This window comes from Mytilus californianus, unplaced genomic scaffold (genome assembly GCF_021869535.1).
Source record: "Mytilus californianus isolate M0D057914Y unplaced genomic scaffold, xbMytCali1.0.p SCAF_4, whole genome shotgun sequence".
Taxonomy (NCBI): Eukaryota; Metazoa; Mollusca; class Bivalvia; order Mytilida; family Mytilidae; genus Mytilus; species Mytilus californianus.
Window position 1 is genome coordinate 9,111,814 of NW_026262690.1, and position 19,989 is coordinate 9,131,802.

Below are 19,989 nucleotides of genomic sequence, written 5' to 3' on the forward strand. Positions count from 1 at the left end.
ATTTTTTAATCATTTAAATGTTTACCGTCTGCTTAACTTATATAGATACATAAAATAAAAATATTTCAAATTAACTGGTGCATGCATTCTAAAGAACATCATTTTGACCTATTTCTTTTGACCCAATTTAATTTGAACTGGTATAATTGACATTTTTGTGAAAGTGATTGTGTTTGTATTTTTCTTGTTCCGGTTGTGTTGGTCTGTATCTTTATTTATTTTTTCTTTTGTGAAGAACGTGCATTGGATTTGCTGTTGCTGCTCGTGGAATATTCGCCTGCTTAGTTGACTGAACATTGCATGCATATATAACATATTAAGATAAGAAGATGTGGTATGATTATAAAGGGAGAACTGTTTACCATCGACTAAATGACGTAGTTGTAAGTAACTATAGGTCACCGAATGGCCTTCGACAATGAGCAAAACCCATCATATAGTATAGTAAGCTATAACAGGGTTGACAACATGTAAAACAATTCATACTCGAAAAAAATGGCCTGATTTTATGTTCAAAACAATAAACGAAAAATTAATATGATACATAACAAGCAACGACAACCACAGAAATACAGGTGTATGACTTGGGACAGGCAGATAGATTATGTTTCTGGGTTAAACATATTTGCCAGTGCTCAACCATCCCTCTAATTTTTGTAATTGCATAAGTTTGCTTGTACATCATTATTAGTTCAACCACGCCATATATTCAGGTGCCTGTCGCAAGTTGGGAACATCATACTTTCGTTAGTAGTTGTCTGTTGTCATATTTCAATTTGTTTGATATGTGGTGAATTTGGTGTTGATGGCAGGTCATGGATTGGTAGTTTAATAATGTATTTAGAATTTGTTATAGCCCACTTCTTCTTTTTATAATGTTAACAACATTATTGATGCATGTGATAATTGAAAATCTCGGTAGACGCATGCATGTGATAATTTAAAGATCTCGGCAGACACATGCATGTGATAATTTAAAGATCTCGGTAGACACATGCATGTGATAATTAAAATATCTCGGTAGACGCATGCATGTGATAATTTAAAGATCTCGGTAGACACATGCATGTGATAATTGGAAGATCTCGGTAGACACATGCATGTGATAATTTAAAAATCTTGGTAGACACATGCATGTGATAATTGGAAGATCTCGGTAGACACATGCATGTGATAATTTAAAGATCTCGGTAGACACATGCATGTGATAATTTAAAGATCTCGGTAGACACATGCATGTGATAATTGGAAGATCTCGGTAGACACATGCATGTGATAATTTAAAGATCTCGGTAGACACATCCATGTGATAATTGGAAGATCTCGGTAGACACATGCATGTGATAATTTAAAGATCTTGGTAGACACATGCATGTGATAATTGGAAGATCTCGGTAGACACATGCATGTGATAATCTAAAGATCTCGGTAGACACATGCATGTGATAATTGGAAGATCTCGGTAGACACATGCATGTGATAATCTAAAGATCTCGGTAGACACATGCATGTGATAATTGGAAGATCTCGGTAGACACATGCATGTGATAATTGGAAGATCTCGGTAGACACATGCATGTGATAATTTAAAGATCTCGGTAAACACATGCATGTGATAATTGGAAGATATCGGTAGACACATGCATGTGATAATTTAAAGATATCGGTAGACACATGCATGTGATAATTTAAAGATCTCGGTAGACACATGCATGTGATAATTGGAAGATCTCGGTAGACACATGCATGTGATAATTTAAAGATCTCGGTAAACACATGCATGTGATAATTGGAAGATCTCGGTAGACACATGCATGTGATAATTTAAAGATCTCGGTAAACACATGCATGTGATAATTGGAAGATATCGGTAGACACATGCATATGATAATTGGAAGATCTCGGTAGACACATGCATGTGATAATTCGAATATATCGGTAGACACATGCATATGATAATTGGAAGATATCGGTAGACACATGCATGTGATAATTGGAAGATCTCGGTAGACATATGCATATGATAATTGGAAGATCTCAGTAGACACATGCATGTGATTATTGGAAGATATCGGTAGACACATGCTCATGATAATTGGAAGATCTCGGTAGACACATGCATATGATAATTGGAAGATCTCGGTAGACACGGGTTTTGAAATCAAATAGTATAACTTGTAGCACTGTCATGAACCATCTCTTAGTACAAACTAAATTAACCAGTTTCAGGCAAATGTAATAAAGCACCGACCAATCATCGTTTGTGGGAAAGGGAATTTGATTTATTTATAATTTCTTGAAAATAGAAAAAAAACGTCTCAGAAAACATTGTTTGCTTCTATAGAAAACAAGAAAGAAAGAAAAAAAAACATTCATTGACTTTTTTAAAAATTTTGTTCCTGTATATTGATAATATAAATAAATCCTTGTTTTTAATAAAGTTGAAAAACAAATGTTTGTCCCGAGAGAAAAAAAATTGCGCCTCCACAAAAAACGATGAATGGTCAGTGCCTAACTGATGACAAAACAGACACATTCACTAAATTACGTGATTCACTGTGTATTTAAACCTGTACCTGTTGAAAGTACTATACATTAGTATTAATGTTAATAATACCTGTAACGAATCATAAAGGCTTAGCGTATATTGTATTTTCCGTAAAAAACGATGAAATTTTTTTTAAACATGCTTATACTACATGTCGAATATAAAAGATTGTAAGTGAATAAACATCTGAACGAACAGGACGATATGATTATCCAAGTAAGATATCGAATGTATTAACAGATATCAGGTCAAACACGTAGTTCCAAGTCTAACCTGACGACAAAATGATAACGGTTAGTCACGTCGTCCTAAGTCTAACCTGACGACAATATGCTAACGGTTAGTCACGTCGTCCTAAGTCTAACCAGACGACAAAATGCTAACGGTTAGTCAAGTCGTTCTAAGTCTAACCTAACGACAAAATGATAACGGTTAGTCACGTCGTCCTAAGTCTAACCTGACGACAATATGCTAACGGTTAGTCTCCTCGTCCTAAGTCTAACCAGACGACAAAATGCTAACGGTTAGTCACGTCGTCCTAAGTCTAACCTGACGACAATATGCTAACGGTTAGTCACGTCGTCCTAAGTCTAACCAGACGACAAAATGCTAACAGTTAGTCAAGTCGTGCTAAGTCTAACCTAACGACAAAATGATAACAGTTAGTCAAGTCGTGCTAAGTCTAACCTAACGACAAAATGATAACGGTTAGTCACGTCGTCCTAAGTCTAACCTGACGACAATATGCTAACGGTTAGTCACGTCGTCCTAAGTCTAACCAGACGACAAAATGCTAACGGTTAGTCAAGTCGTCCTAAGTCTAACCTAACGACAAAATGATAACGGTTAGTCACGTCGTTCTAAGTCTAACCTGACGACAATATGCTAACGGTTAGTCACGTCGTCCTAAGTCTAAACAGACGACAAAATGCTAACAGTTAGTCAAGTCGTGCTAAGTCTAACCTAACGACAAAATGATAACGGTTAGTCACGTCGTCCTAAGTCTAACATAACGACAAAATGATAACGGTTAGTCACGTCGTCCTAAGTCTAACATAACGACAAAATGATAATGGTTAGTAATGTAGTCCTCAGTTTAGTGTGACGACAAAATACTAACGGTTAGTCATGACATGCATGTTTACCAGTTTCTCTACATAAATGTAATACAAGGATTAATAATGCTGTAGGAACAGCTGGCCCTTCCGGAGCACATGAGTTCATCCACAATTATTTGGTGGGGTTCGTTATGCTCAATCTTTATTTTCTGCGTATTGTTCTGTTTTTTTGTTATTTTTCCTTTTTGACCGTGGTGTTGTCTGTTTTGATTTGATGATTTTTTATCGCCCCCTTGGTATCTTCTTTCATTAGTTATAGTGTAGACATAATCTCCATCAAATGTTTAATATCTCTAACATAGTGAACACATGTAAATTATTATCCTGCAATCGACCTTTCTACTATACAAATGCAGTTGTACAGATAACACGAAGCTCGGGTGACACTACTTGTCCAGAACGAGGTTGTGAGCGAACGGTTATATTCATGTAAGTGAATAAACTTATTTTCATTAATGCGTAATTTTATTTTAGGTAGGTTTTTTAATCATTTAAATGTTTACCGTCTGCTTAACTTATATAGATACATAAAATAAAAATATTTCAAATTAACTGGTGCATGCATTCTAAAGAACATCATTGACCTATTTCTTTTGACCCAATTTAATTTGAACTGGTATAATTGACATTTTTGTGAAAGTGATTGTGTTTGTATTTGTCTTGTTCCGGTTGTGTTGGTCTGTATCTTTATTTATTTTTTCTTTTGTGAAGAACGTGCATTGGATTTGCTGTTGCTGCTCGTGGAATATTCGCCTGCTTAGTTGACTGAACATTGCATGCATATATAACATATTAAGATAAGAAGATGTGGTATGATTATAAAGGGAGAACTGTTTACCATCGACTAAATGACGTAGTTGTAAGTAACTATAGGTCACCGAATGGCCTTCGACAATGAGCAAAACCCATCATATAGTATAGTAAGCTATAACAGGGTTGACAACATGTAAAACAATTCATACTCGAAAAAAATGGCCTGATTTTATGTTCAAAACGATAAACAAAAAATTAATATGATACATAACAAGCAACGACAACCACAGAAATACAGGTGTATGACTTGGGACAGGCAGATAGATTATGTTTCTGGGTTAAACATATTTGCCAGTGCTCAACCATCCCTCTAATTTTTGTAATTGCATAAGTTTGCTTGTACATCAATATTAGTTCAACCACGCCATATATTCAGGTGCCTGTCGCAAGTTGGGAACATCATACTTTCGTTAGTAGTTGTCTGTTGTCATATTTCAATTTGTTTGATATGTGGTGAATTTGGTGTTGATGGCAGGTCATGGATTGGTAGTTTAATGTATTTAGAATTTGTTATAGCCCACTTCTTCTTTTTATAATGTTAACAACATTATTGATGCATGTGATAATTGAAAATCTCGGTAGACGCATGCATGTGATAATTTAAAGATCTCGGCAGACACATGCATGTGATAATTAAAAGATCTCGGTAGACACATGCATGTGATAATTTAAAGATCTCGGTAGACACATGCATGTGATAACTAAAAGATCTCGGTTGACGCATGCATGTGATAATTTAAAGATCTCGGTAGACACATGCATGTGATAATTGGAAGATCTCGGTAGACACATGCATGTGATAATTTAAAGAACTTGGTAGACACATGCATGTGATAATTGGAAGATCTCGGTAGACTCATGCATGTGATAATCTAAAGATCTCGGTAGACACATGCATGTGATAATTGGAAGATCTCGGTAGACACATGCATGTGATAATTTAAAGATCTCGGTAGACACATGCATGTGATAATTTAAAGATCTCGGTAGACACATGCATGTGATAATTGGAAGATCTCGGTAGACACATGCATGTGATAATTTAAAGATCTCGGTAGACACATTCATGTGATAATTTAAAGATCTCGGTAGACACATACATGTGATAATTGGAAGATCTCGGTAGACACATGCATATGATAATTTAAAGATCTCGGTAGACGCATGCATGTGATAATTTAAAGATCTCGGTAGACACATCCATGTGATAATTGGAAGATCTCGGTAGACACATGCATGTGATAATTTAAAGATCTCGGTAGACACATGCATGTGATAATTGGAAGATATCGGTAGACACATGCATGTGATAATTTAAAGATCTCGGTAGACACATGCATGTGATAATTGGAAGATCTCGGTAGAAACATGCATGTGATAATTTAAAGATCTCAGTAAACACATGCATGTGATAATTGAAAGATATCGGTAGACACATGCATATGATAATTGGAAGATCTCGGTAGACACATGCATGTGATAATTTAAAGATCTTGGTAGACACTTGCATGTGATAATTGGAAGATCTTGGTAGACACATGCATGTGATAATTGGAAGATCTCGGTAGACACATGCATGTGATAATTGGAAGATCTCGGTAGACACATGCATGTGATAATTTAAAGATCTCGGTAGACACATGCATGTGATAACTAAAAGATCTCGGTAGACGCATGCATGTGATAATTTAAAGATCTCGGTAGACACATGCATGTGATAATTGGAAGATCTCGGTAGACACATGCATGTGATAATTTAAAGAACTTGGTAGACACATGCATGTGATAATTGGAAGATCTCGGTAGACTCATGCATGTGATAATCTAAAGATCTCGGTAGACACATGCATGTGATAATTGGAAGATCTCGGTAGACACATGCATGTGATAATTTAAAGATCTCGGTAGACACATGCATGTGATAATTTAAAGATCTCGGTAGACACATGCATGTGATAATTGGAAGATCTCGGTAGACACATGCATGTGATAATTTAAAGATCTCGGTAGACACATTCATGTGATAATTTAAAGATCTCGGTAGACACATACATGTGATAATTGGAAGATCTCGGTAGACACATGCATATGATAATTTAAAGATCTCGGTAGACGCATGCATGTGATAATTTAAAGATCTCGGTAGACACATCCATGTGATAATTGGAAGATCTCGGTAGACACATGCATGTGATAATTTAAAGATCTCGGTAGACACATGCATGTGATAATTGGAAGATATCGGTAGACACATGCATGTGATAATTTAAAGATCTCGGTAGACACATGCATGTGATAATTGGAAGATCTCGGTAGAAACATGCATGTGATAATTTAAAGATCTCGGTAAACACATGCATGTGATAATTGAAAGATATCGGTAGACACATGCATATGATAATTGGAAAATCTCGGTAGACACATGCATGTGATAATTTAAAGATCTTGGTAGACACTTGCATGTGATAATTGGAAGATCTTGGTAGACACATGCATGTGATAATTGGAAGATCTCGGTAGACACATGCATGTGATAATTGGAAGATCTCGGTAGACACATGCATGTGATAATTTAAAGATCTAGTTAAACACATGCATGTGATAAATGGAAGATATCGATAGACACATGCATATGATAATTGGAAGATCTCGGTAGACACATGCATGTTATAATTGGAAGATATCGGTAGACACATGCATATGATAATTGGAAGATCTCGGTAGACACCACTGTGTATCATCGCCACCGGAAATTGGGTACTAACGAAGCGGAGAGAAATGGAAAAAAAAGTAAACAAGGTAAGAATTCATTCAATTTAAAGCATTTCTACTGATTTGACGAGGGTACCGCTTAAGAAATGATTTTCTGATATATAATTCTTTAAATTATTAGGCCGATAAGTACAAAATTAAGACAATATTTTGTGTTATACTCCAAAGCTTGCCACTTAGTACCTGAAAATTTCGAGGTCGATTGTCCTCTGTCGCCCCATTGGCAAGATATTCAACTGTTTTTCATTATTTTTTCCAAACACGTTTTTAGATTATGATAGTGTGACATCATATTGACTGAAATCTGTTGTCATAAAGATGTTTTTAAAGAATATGGACCAAAACATTGTTTGTTTATTGTACGGCGAATTGCAGGACGTTGTACGGCGAATTGCAAAATAACAACTTTTGTCTGTACGGCGTCTTGCAATATATTGTAATTTAAAGATGAAATTAATCACTGTTTAGATAATATCAAGTGACGAAATTTAGGCTGTATCAAAGCTTTATATATTACCGGCTTACAAATATACAAAATAAACTACTTATCAAATATTATAAAATATATGCCGTTAATTTCGTTCAGAAGTCGTCGTTGCGTATACCTCTATTTGACTTTGTGTTTTTAAAGACAAAAAGGTTTTTTTCAACCATATTATCCTAAATACATTCATATATCGTTATAATACTAACGACTGTTGTCTTATTTGTTGTCAGGGTGAAATTTTGTAAGTTCAATAAAAAAAAAAAACGACTATTCATCTTTTGTTGGTGCTGTTTTTTTTTTTCTTAAATATAAACAGTGGAGATGTTGTATGATTGCAAATAAGATAACTATCCACCAGGGTCAAATAAAGTGTATGTAAGCAATTATATGCTATCGTTTGGCCTTCAACAACGAAAAATCGTACCTTACAGTCGGCTATAAAAAGCCCCGACATGAAAATTGTGGAAGGATTCAACAAGAAAACTAACGGCCTAACTCATAACAAAACAATTTACGAAAAATAACAAATATGATAGAGATGAACCAACGACAACCACCAAACTACAGGCTCGTGGCTTCGGACAGACACATAAAGAATGTGCTGGGTTAATTAGACATAGAAAGATGTGGTATGCGTGCCAATGAGACAACTCTCCATCCAAGTAACAATTTATACAGTAAAAGTAAACCATTATAGGTCAAGGTACAGTCTTCAACATTGTTTATTGTTTATTTTTTAAATTTCTGAAATGAATAATTTGTTAATAGAAAAGTCACGGAAGAAAATACTTTGTTTTCATTGAAAATTAGGAGAAATAAATCATGAATTAAGTTTCGAATTAATTTTCTTGTTTCTTATTGAAAATAAGATTGTATTTTTTTTAAGTTTAATTAAATTCAATCAATCTTTTTATTTACAGGAAAAATAATAAAAGACTGTTGCTAAGGCTGTTTGGCCTAAACTTAAATGAGTAGATGGAGGGGTAGTGAAAAGGAGTGTATTCATCCGAATTTTCATTTTTACAGTAGTACATTTTCATGATTACTATGTATAATGTTTCTCAGTAAATTTTAATGTGATATTGTGCCAATTAAAATTATATAATTAATACAAGTAAGACTTGCATTTGCCTTAAAAGATATAGCAGTACGTGATTAGTTGTTTTCAAACACACCTTCTCTGTTTTGAAACTTATAAAGGTATGGATCTCGGCCTATCTGTTTGGTTGAATATAAATGTGAATTCATAGAGTTTCAAAATCAACAGTAACCCCTATTTTTGTGTGTGTGTAAATAATCTAATCTTCAGATAGATGCTAAAATTAAAATCATTTTTCTTAATAAGAAGAAAAAAGTGCAACTTAAGCACGCCTGAATGTAAAAAGGTGTACACGACTTATTCGTTCACGATTTTCGGTATTTTAACAAAACTGTTTACGAGGGCAAATAAATAAATGAACGCTATCAAATCAACATTTAAATTTACGTGGATTTTTCCAAAAGAATTTATGAGTATGCACCGTCAGGATTCAAAAATATTTCAACCTGTCCTTATTAGATGTTATTTCATTATAATTCTTTAAACTTACAAGTCGAAGATGCTAGCTTTTGTGAATTGTATTAATAAGTATAAATATTAAGATGACAACCAAATAAAACTTCATACAATGTCATCTTTATTCTCAAGTAGAAAGTTTATATAAATAGTTTATGCCGTAGCCACAGCCGGATTTGTATCCCTTGTATCGGATTCTTCTTTCATTCTTTCCAAAAATGATTAATCTAAGGTTAATATTTTTTTTAAATTTAAACAGTGTTAGCCACCGAGCTTGTTCATTTCTTACTATATAGAGATGAAGTTTTTTTTTAGAAAATTAATGTTCTTTATTCTAATATATTGGCTGTATCTGCCTTTTACGAATAAGACAATAACATTAATTGAAAAAGGAGACGTGGAATGGTTTTCACTGAGAGGACTTTCAAACAAAGTCCAAATGAAATAAATTTGACCAACTATTGGTTACTATACACTTCGTGACAATGAACAAAACCCATACCGTATCAAAATTGCCTGATTTATGACAAAATCATAAACAAATATGTCGGGCAGCAACTTACGACAGCCGCTATATTACATGTTCCTGACCAGGGACAGACACATATATATTGAGGCGGGCTTAAACATGTTTGTGAGCACTCAAACCTCCCTTAACATGGTGCCGTGGTGTAGTAATACAACTTTTTTTTTTTGCAGAGAATGATAATTCATTTATATTTCATTTGATCTGAAAGTTGAAAGAGAATTCATTCACTTAATGGTTCTAAATATTCAATGCGGAAAATTTCTCCTGCCATTACCCCCTTCCTTCCCTCCACCCACAACTCATCCCCGAAATGTTCATCACTTATATGCAAATGCTGACTAATGTTGTATGGTTAAAACATTTGGTTGAGGCAATCTAAAGTTTGAGAACAGAAGCGATAGCTTTAGCTTTTTTTTCATTTATAAAAGGGCATAACTCAAGAACGGTAACAGTGAAGCTACCCAATTTATAACTTGATCTGTGTTTTGTGGTGACAAGCATTTCGTGTAAGTTTTAAAACATTTGGTTAAGGCATATTAAAGTTAGAGAACGGAAACCAATTATTGGGACTTTCTGAACGGACGGGAGAGACGGGTCGGACGGACATGGGTAACATTTAACGCTAAGTCAGGGCAGAACAACAGGTCAGTAAAACAGTGACATGCCTTTCCGAAAGTTACAACATTTGCCAGCTTTTGTATATGCCGTATTCATATTGTATACATCAGGTATGTTTAAGATGTAATAGGACTGTGTTCAAGCCTTATATTGTGTATACATCTTAAATGGTGTCAAGCGAATTGTATTTTTATCAAATGCATAATTAGATATTTGAACCTAATACTTTATTTTCTTTAAAAAGACGGCAAATAAATATTTTGAAATTAGCAAGTTGCCATACAGTTGAAAACAAGTTGCCATACAGTAAATTTGTCAACATGAGCAAGTTGCCGTACCCTAGACTTTATTTTTTATGGTCTATATTCTTTAAAAACGTTCATTTTGACAACAAATTTCAGTAAATATGATGCCACACTATAATAATCTAAAAAAGTGTCTGGAAAAATAATGAAAAACAGTTGAATATCTTGCCAATGGGGCGACAGAGGACGATCGACCTCGAAATTTTCAGGTACTAAGTGGAAAGTTCTTGAGTATAACACAAAATCTTGTCTTAATTTTATACTTATCGGCCTAATAATTTAAAGAATTATATATCAGAAAATCATTTCTTAAGCGGTACCCTCGTCAAATCAGTAGAAATGCTTTAAATTGAATGAATTCTTACCTTGTTTACTTTTTTTTCCATTTCTCTCCGCTTCGTTAGTACCCAATTTCCGGTGGCGATGATACACAGTGGACACGTGCATGTGATAATTGGAAGATCTCGGTAGACACATGCATATAATAATTGGAAGATCTCGGTAGACACATGCATGTGATTATTGGAAGATCTCGGTAGACACATGCATATGATAATTGGAAGATCTCGGTAGACACGGGTTTTGAAATCAAATAGTATAACTTGTAGCACTGTCATGAACCATCTCTTAGTACAAACTAAATGAACCAGTTTCAGGCAAATGTAATAAAGCACCGACCAATCATCGTTTGTGGGAAAGGGAATTTGATTTATTCATAATTTCTTGAAAAAAGAAAAAAAAGGTCTCAGAAAACATTGTTTGCTTCTATAGAAAACAAGAAAGAAAGAAAAAAAAACATTCATTGACTTTTTTAAAAATTTTGTTCCTGTATATTGATAATATAAATAAATCCTTGTTTTTAATAAAGTTGAAAAACAAATGTTTGTCCCGAGAGAAAAAAAATTGCGCCTTCACAAAAAACGATGAATGGTCAGTGCCTAACTGATGACAAAACAGACACATTCACTAAATTACGTGATTCACTGTGTATTTAAACCTGTATCTGTTGAAAGTACTATACATTAATATTAATGTTAATAATACCTGTAACGAATCATATAGGCTTAGCGTATATTGTATTTTCCGTAAAAAACGATGAAATTTTTTTTCAACATGCTTATACTACATGTCGAATATAAAAGATTGTAAGTGAATAAACATCTGAACGAACAGGACGATATGATTATCCAAGTAAGATATCGAATGTATTAACAGATATCAGGTCAAACACGTAGTTCCAAGTCTAACCTGACGACAAAATGATAACGGTTAGTCACGTCGTCCTAAGTCTAACCTGACGACAATATGCTAACGGTTAGTCACGTCGTCCTAAGTCTAACCAGACGACAAAATGCTAACGGTTAGTCAAGTCGTTCTAAGTCTAACCTAACGACAAAATGATAACGGTTAGTCACGTCGTCCTAAGTCTAACATAACGACAAAATGATAATGGTTAGTAATGTAGTCCTCAGTTTAGTGTGACGACAAAATACTAACGGTTAGTCATGACATGCATGTTTACCAGTTTCTCTACATAAATGTAATACAAGGATTAATAATGCTGTAGGAACAGCTGGCCCTTCCGGAGCACATGAGTTCATCCACAATTATTTGGTGGGGTTCGTTATGCTCAATCTTTATTTTCTGCGTATTGTTCTGTTTTTTGTTATTTTTCTTTTTGATCGTGGTGTTGTCTGTTTTGATTTGATGATTTGTTATCTCCCCCTTGGTTTCTTCTTTCATTAGTTATAGTGTAGACATAATCAGCATCAAATGTTTAATATCTCTAACATAGTGAACACATTTAAATTTTTATCCTGCAATCGACCTTTCTACTATACAAATGCAGTTGTACAGATAACACGAAGCTCGGGTGACACTACTTGTCCAGAACGAGGTTGTGAGCGAACGGTTATATTCATGTAAGTGAATAAACTTATTTTCATTAATGCGTAATGTTATTTTAGGTAGGTTTTTTAATCATTTAAATGTTTACCGTCTGCTTAACTTATATAGATACATAAAATAAAAATATTTCAAATTAACTGGTGCATGCATTCTAAAGAACATCATTGACCTATTTCTTTTGACCCAATTTAATTTGAACTGGTATAATTGACATTTTTGTGAAAGTGATTGTGTTTGTATTTGTCTTGTTCCGGTTGTGTTGGTCTGTATCTTTATTTATTTTTTCTTTTGTGAAAAACGTGCATTGGATTTGCTGTTGCTGCTCGTGGAATATTCGCCTGCTTAGTTGACTGAACATTGCATGCATATATAACATATTAAGATAAGAAGATGTGGTATGATTATAAAGGGAGAACTGTTTACCATTGACTAAATGACGTAGTTGTAAGTAACTATAGGTCACCGAATAGCCTTCGACAATGAGCAAAACCCATCATATAGTATAGTAAGCTATAACAGGGTTGACAACATGTAAAACAATTCATACTCGAAAAAAATGGCCTGATTTTATGTTCAAAACAATAAACGAAAAATTAATATGATACATAACAAGCAACGACAACCACAGAAATACAGGTGTATGACTTGGGACAGGCAGATAGATTATGTTTCTGGGTTAAACATATTTGCCAGTGCTCAACCATCCCTCTAATTTTTGTAATTGCATAAGTTTGCTTGTACATCAATATTAGTTCAACCACGCCATATATTCAGGTGCCTGTCGCAAGTTGGGAACATCATACTTTCGTTAGTAGTTGTCTGTTGTCATATTTCAATTTGTTTGATATGTGGTGAATTTGGTGTTGATGGCAGGTCATGGATTGGTAGTTTAATGTATTTAGAATTTGTTATAGCCCACTTCTTCTTTTTATAATGTTAACAACATTATTGATGCATGTGATAATTGAAAATCTCGGTAGACGCATGCATGTGATAATTTAAAGATCTCGGTAGACACATGCATGTGATAATTTAAAGATCTCGGTAGACACATGCATGTGATAATTAAAAGATCTCGGTAGACGCATGCATGTGATAATTTAAAGATCTCGGTAGACACATCCATGTGATAATTGGAAGATCTCGGTAGACACATGCATGTGATAATTTAAAGATCTTGGTAGACACATGCATGTGATAATTGGAAGATCTCGGTAGACTCATGCATGTGATAATCTAAAGATCTCGGTAGACACATGCATGTGATAATTGGAAGATATCGGAAGACACATGCATGTGATAATTTAAAGATCTCGGTAGACACATGCATGTGATAATTTAAAGATCTCGGTAGACACATGCATGTGATAATTGGAAGATCTCGGTAGACACATGCATGTGATAATTTAAAGATCTCGGTAGACACATACATGTGATAAATGGAAGATGTCGGTAGACACATGCATATGATAATTTAAAGATCTCGGTAGACGCATGCATGTGATAATTTAAAGATCTCGGTAGACACATCCATGTGATAATTGGAAGATCTCGGTAGACACATGCATGTGATAATTTAAAGATCTCGGTAGACACATGCATGTGATAATTAAAAGATCTCGGTAGACGCATGCATGTGATAATTTAAAGATCTCAGTAGACACATCCATGTGATAATTGGAAGATCTCGGTAGAAACATGCATGTGATAATTTAAAGATCTTGGTAGACACATGCATGTGATAATTGGAAGATCTCGGTAGACTCATGCATGTGATAATCTAAAGATCTCGGTAGACACATGCATGTGATAATTGGAAGATATCGGTAGACACATGCATGTGATAATTGGAAGATATAGGTAGACACATGCATGTGATAATTTAAAGATCTCGGTAGACACATGCATGTGATAATTTAAAGATCTCGGTAGACACATGCATGTGATAATTGGAAGATCTCTGTAGACACATGCATGTGATAATCTAAAGATCTCGGTAGACACATGCATGTGATAATTGGAAGTTCTCGGTAGACACATGCATGTGATAATTTAAAGATCTCGGTAAACACATGCATGTGATAATTGGAAGATATCGGTAGACACATGCATATGATAATTGGAAGATCTCGGTAGACACATGCATGTGATAATTTAAAGATCTTGGTAGACACATGCATGTGATAATTGGAAGATCTCGGTAGACACATGCATGTGATAATCTAAAGATCTCGGTAGACACATGCATGTGATAATTGGAAGATCTCGGTAGACACATGCATGTGATAATTTAAAGATCTCGGTAAACACATGCATTTGATAATTGGAAGATTTCGGTAGACACATGCATATGATAATTGGAAGATCTCGGTAGACACATGCATGTGATAATTGGAAGATATCGGTAGACACATGCATATGATAATTGGAAGATCTCGGTAGACACATGCATGTGATAATTGGAAGATCTCGGTAGACACATGCATATGATAATTGGAAGATCTCGGTAGACACATGCATGTGATTATTGGAAGATCTCGGTAGACACATGCATATGATAATTGGAAGATTTCGGTAGACACATGCATATGATAATTGGAAGATCTCGGTAGACACGGGTTTTGAAATCAAATAGTATAACTTGTAGCACTGTCATGAACCATCTCTTAGTACAAACTAAATGAACCAGTTTCAGGCAAATGTAATAAAGCACCGACCAATCATCGTTTGTGGGAAAGGGAATTTGATTGATTCATAATTTCTTGAAAATAGAAAAAAAACGTCTCAGAAAACATTGTTTGCTTCTATAGAAAACAAGAAAGAAAGAAAAAAAAAAACATTTATTGACTTTTTTAAAAATTTTGTTCCTGTATATTGATAATATAAATTAATCCTTGTTTTTAATAAAGTTGAAAAACAAATGTTTGTCCCGAGAGAAAAAAAATTGCGCCTTCACAAAAAACGATGAATGGTCAGTGTCTAACTGATGACAAAACAGACACATTCACTAAATTACGTGATTCACTGTGTGTTTAAACCTGTACCTGTTGAAAATACTATACATTAATATTAATGTTAATAATACCTGTAACGAATCATATAGGCTTAGCGTATATTGTATTTTCCGAAAAAAACGATGAAATTTTTTTTAAACATGCTTATACTACATGTCGAATATAAAAGATTGTAAGTGAATAAACATCTGAACGAACAGGACGATATGATTATCCAAGTAAGATATCGAATGTATTAACAGATATCAGGTCAAACACGTAGTTCCAAGTCTAACCTGACGACAAAATGATAATGGTTAGTCACGTCGTCCTAAGTCTAACCTGACGACAATATGCTAACGGTTAGTCACGTCGTCCTAAGTCTAACCAGACGACAAAATGCTAACGGTTAGTCAAGTCGTTCTAAGTCTAACCCAACGACAAAATGATAACGGTTAGTCAAGTCGTCCTAAGTCTAACCTGACGACAATATGCTAACGGTTAGTCACGTCGTCCTAAGTCTAACCAGACGACAAAATGCTAACGGTTAGTCAAGTCGTCCTAAGTATAACCTAACGACAAAATGATAACGGTTAGTCACGTCGTCCTAAGTCTAACCTGACGACAATATGCTAACGGTTAGTCACGTCGTCCTAAGTCTAACCAGACGACAAAATGCTAACAGTAAGTCAAGTCGTGCTAAGTCTAACCTAACGATAAAATGATAACAGTTTGTCAAATCGTGCTAAGTCTAACCTAACGACAAAATGATAACGGTTAGTCACGTCGTCCTAAGTCTAACCTGACGACAATATGCTTACGGTTAGTCACGTCGTCCTAAGTCTAACCAGACGACAAAATGCTAACGGTTAGTCAAGTCGTCCTAAGTCTAACCTAACGACAAAATGATAACGGTTAGTCACGTCGTTCTAAGTCTAACCTGACGACAATATGCTAACGGTTAGTCACGTCGTCCTAAGTCTAACCAGACGACAAAATGCTAACAGTTAGTCAAGTCGTTTAGTCAAGTCGTGCTAAGTCTAACCTTACGACAAAATGATAACGGTTAGTCACGTCGTCCTAAGTCTAACATAACGACAAAATGATAACGGTTAGTCACGTCGTCCTAAGTCTAACATAACGTCAAAATGATAATGGTTAGTAATGTAGTCCTTAGTTTAGTGTGACGACAAAATACTAACGGTTAGTCATGACATGCATGTTTACCAGTTTATCTACATAAATGTAATACAAGGATTAATAATGCTGTAGGAACAGCTGGCCCTTCCGGAGCACATGAGTTCATCCACAATTATTTGGTGGGGTTCGTTATGCTTAATCTTTATTTTCTGCGTATTGTTCTGTTTTTTTGTTATTTTTCTTTTTGATCGTGGTGTTGTCTGTTTTGATTTGATGATTTTTTATCTCCCCCTTGGTATCTTCTTTCATTAGTTATAGTGTAGACATAATCAGCATCAAATGTTTAATATCTCTAACATAGTGAACACATTTAAATTTTTATCCTGCAATCGACCTTTCTACTATACAAATGCAGTTGTACAGATAACACGAAGCTCGGGTGACACTACTTGTCCAGAACGAGGTTGTGAGCGAACGGTTATATTCATGTAAGTGAATAAACTTATTTTCATTAATGCGTAATGTTATTTTAGGTAGGTTTTTTAATCATTTAAATGTTTACCGTCTGCTTAACTTATATAGATACATAAAATAAAAATATTTCAAATTAACTGGCCGTGCATGCATTCTAAAGAACATCATTGACCTATTTCTTTTGACCCAATTTAATTTGAACTGGTATAATTGAAATTTTTGTGAAAGTGATTGTGTTTGTATTTGTCTTGTTCCGGTTGTGTTGGTCTGTATCTTTATTTATTTTTTCTTTTGTGAAGAACGTGCATTGGATTTGCTGTTGCTGCTCGTGGAATATTCGCCTGCTTAGTTGACTGAACATTGCATGCATATATAACATATTAAGATAAGAAGATGTGGTATGATTATAAAGGGAGAACTGTTTACCATCGACTAAATGAGGTAGTTGTAAGTAACTATTGGTCACCGAATGGCCTTCGACCATGAGCAAAACCCATCATATAGTATAGTAAGCTATAACAGGGTTGACAACATGTAAAACAATTCATACTCGAAAAAAATGGCCTGATTTTATGTTCAAAACAATAAACGAAAAATTAATATGATACATAACAAGCAACGACAACCACAGAAATACAGGTGTATGACTTGGGACAGGCAGATAGATTATGTTTCTGGGTTAAACATATTTGCCAGTGCTCAACCATCCCTCTAATTTTTGTAATTGCATAAGTTTGCTTGTACATCAATATTAGTTCAACCACGCCATATATTCAGGTGCCTGTCGCAAGTTGGGAACATCATACTTTCGTTAGTAGTTGTCTGTTGTCATATTTCAATTTGTTTGATATGTGGTGAATTTGGTGTTGATGGCAGGTCATGGATTGGTAGTTTAATGTATTTAGAATTTGTTATAGCCCACTTCTTCTTTTTATAATGTTAACAACATTATTGATGCATGTGATAATTGAAAATCTCGGTAGACGCATGCATGTGATAATTAAAAGATCTCGGTAGACACATGCATGTGATAATTTAAAGATCTCGGTAGACACATGCATGTGATAATTAAAAGATCTCGGTAGACGCATGCATGTGATAATTTAAAGATCTCGGTAGACACATGCATGTGATAATTTAAAGATCTCGGTAGACACATGCATGTGATAATTAAAAGATCTCGGTAGACGCATGCATGTGATAATTTAAAGATCTCGGTAGACACATGCATGTGATAATCTAAAGATCTCGGTAGACGCATGCATGTGATAATTTAAAGATCTCGGTAGACACATCCATGTGATATTGAGGAGATCTCGGTAGATACATGCATGTGATAATCTAAAGATCTCGGTAGACACATGCATGTGATAATTGGAAGATCTCGGTAGACACATGCATGTGATAATTTAAAGATCTCGGTAGACACATGCATGTGATAATTTAAAGATCTTGGTAGACACATGCATGTGATAATTGGAAGATCTCGGTAGACACATGCATGTGATAATCTAAAGATCTCGGTAGACACATGCATGTGATAATTGGAAGATCATGGTAGACACATGCATGTGATAATTTAAAGATCTCCGTAAACACATGCATGTGATAATTGGAAGATATCGGTAGACACATGCATATGATAATTGGAAGATCTCGGTAGACACATGCATGTGATAATTTAAAGATCTTGGTAGACACATGCATGTGATAATTGGAAGATTTCGGTAGACACATGCATGTGATAATCTAAAGATCTCGGTAGACACATGCATGTGATAATTGGAAGATCTCGGTAGACACATGCATGTGATAATTTAAAGATCTCGGTAAACACATGCATGTGATAATTGGAAGATATCGGTAGACACATGCATATGATAATTGGAAGATCTAGGTAGACACATGCATGTGATAATTGGAAGATATCGGTAGACACATGCATATGATAATTGGAAGATCTCGGTAGACACATGCATGTGATAATTGGAAGATCTCGGTAGACACATGCATATGATAATTGGAAGATCTCGGTAGACACATGCATGTGATTATTGGAAGATCTCGGTAGACACATGCATATGATAATTGGAAGATCTTGGTAGACACATGCATATGATAATTGGAAGATCTCGGTAGACACAGGTTTTGAAATCAAATAGTATAACTTGTAGCACTGTCATGAACCATCTCTTAGTACAAACTAAATGAACCAGTTTTAGGCAAATGTAATAAAGCACCGACCAATCATCGTTTGTGGGAAAGGGAATTTGATTGATTCATAATTTCTTGAAAATAGAAAAAAAACGTCTCAGAAAACATTGTTTGCTTCTATAGAAAACAAGAAAGAAAGAAAAAAAAAACATTCATTGACTTTTTTAAAAATTTTGTTCCTGTATATTGATAATATAAATAAATCCTTGTTTTTAATAAAGTTGAAAAACAAATGTTTGTCCCGAGAGAAAAAAAAATGCGCCTCCACAAAAAACGATGAATGGTCAGTGCCTAACTGATGACAAAACAGACACATTCACTAAATTACGTGATTCACTGTGTATTTAAACCTGTACCTGTTGAAAGTACTATACATTAATATTAATGTTAATAATACCTGTAACGAATCATATAGGCTTAGCGTATATTGTATTTTCCGTAAAAAACGATGAAATTTTTTTTAAACATGCTTATACTACATGTCGAATATAAAAGATTGTAAGTGAATAAACATC

General features: G+C 34.6%; 1 protein-coding gene across 1 annotated transcript in view; it reads left to right on the forward strand.

Annotated features, from left to right (window-relative positions):
- LOC127699096 (catechol O-methyltransferase-like) overlaps positions 1 to 19,989 on the forward strand; it is a 28,583-nt gene that overhangs the window by 82 nt on the left and 8,512 nt on the right. The gene's annotated exons all lie outside the window — the stretch shown is intronic.